Below are 1,164 nucleotides of genomic sequence, written 5' to 3' on the forward strand. Positions count from 1 at the left end.
GCAGGTATCAAAAGTATAGCATCTGGGGTCTTAAAGGCTTGACATTCTGTCATTTTGAAGGCTGAGCTCACTTCTCATCTGCCTGAAGATGAGCCTGTCCTAACAATGCCAATGCCAATGAGACGCAGAAGTTACAAGGGTCACAAACAGAATCCCAGCCTGGATGGCATCACCGATGGTGATTTATGGGAGAGGCGACATAAAGTAGTAAATGAGCTCCATTCAACAGACCCGGTGGTCAACTGCCCATGAGTCCACTTCAGGGTGCCCAGGTGGGATGGCAGAGATGGCAAGGCAGTCCCGCTTCTTATGTTGTTACCCTGGGGATGTATCCACCCACGAAACCCCAGAAGCAACGGAGAACTTTCTGGATGCAGAACTCATGTTGTGCATTCGCTGTTTGTTAGAGACCTCTTTTTCTCAGAGCAGAAATGAGAAGACATTCCCAAGGACTGCTTCCCTGATGTTTCTTCTAGCAGGTCGGAAATGGAGCTGTGATATTAAAAGCCACGGTGCTTTTTCTCCGACTCTTTTTGGTGATTATTCAATGGTTTTTAAAGTCATTCTGATTTATTTCTTAAATGGTATGACATTTAGGGATTTCATTTCTCCTCTTTTTACAGGAAGCTCTGCTTTTAGGTTTGCTTCCTCTGTTGAATATTTTCGATGTAAGTGTGCCCTTGAGAGGTGAACGGATCTTTCTGCGTCGCACAAAACGCTGGCCTCGGAAATGCTGATTCTGAAAGGCTCCATCCGAAGGGCCGGCTTAGCATTATTGACAAGTATTATTTTAAATTATTATCTGCCAGCTGCTTCTGGGGCTCCTGTCCGCTGGTAGAGGTTACCGTCACTTTTCCCAACCTTCACCTTGATTCTACTAATACTTGCAACTACTCCTCCATTCAAAATGTAAAATAAAAACAATTTTAGCAGAGCCAGTGAAAATGCACTTTATATTTTTATGTCTATAAAGGTATTTTCCAGTGTTTGTAAAAAGCTTTCAGTAAATGTTTCCTTAAAGTCTGTGCTTTCTAACCACCGATTTCTTTTTTCACTTTAATAAATCATTTTGTTGGGTGCTCTTAAGCTCTTATAACAAGCCATACAATCACTGTATCAATCACATTTGTACATGTTGCCATCATCCTTTTCCAAACATTTTCT

At 42.0% G+C, this 1,164-nt stretch overlaps 1 protein-coding gene across 1 annotated transcript in view; it reads right to left on the reverse strand.

Annotated features, from left to right (window-relative positions):
- SLIT2 (slit guidance ligand 2) overlaps nt 1-1,164 on the reverse strand; it is a 407,728-nt gene that overhangs the window by 395,727 nt on the left and 10,837 nt on the right. The window lies entirely within an intron of this gene.

Source organism: Echinops telfairi, unplaced genomic scaffold (assembly GCF_000313985.2).
Source record: "Echinops telfairi isolate 266 unplaced genomic scaffold, ASM31398v2 ScPeMD7_7468;HRSCAF=8506_1, whole genome shotgun sequence".
In the NCBI taxonomy this organism is placed as follows: domain Eukaryota; kingdom Metazoa; phylum Chordata; class Mammalia; order Afrosoricida; family Tenrecidae; genus Echinops; species Echinops telfairi.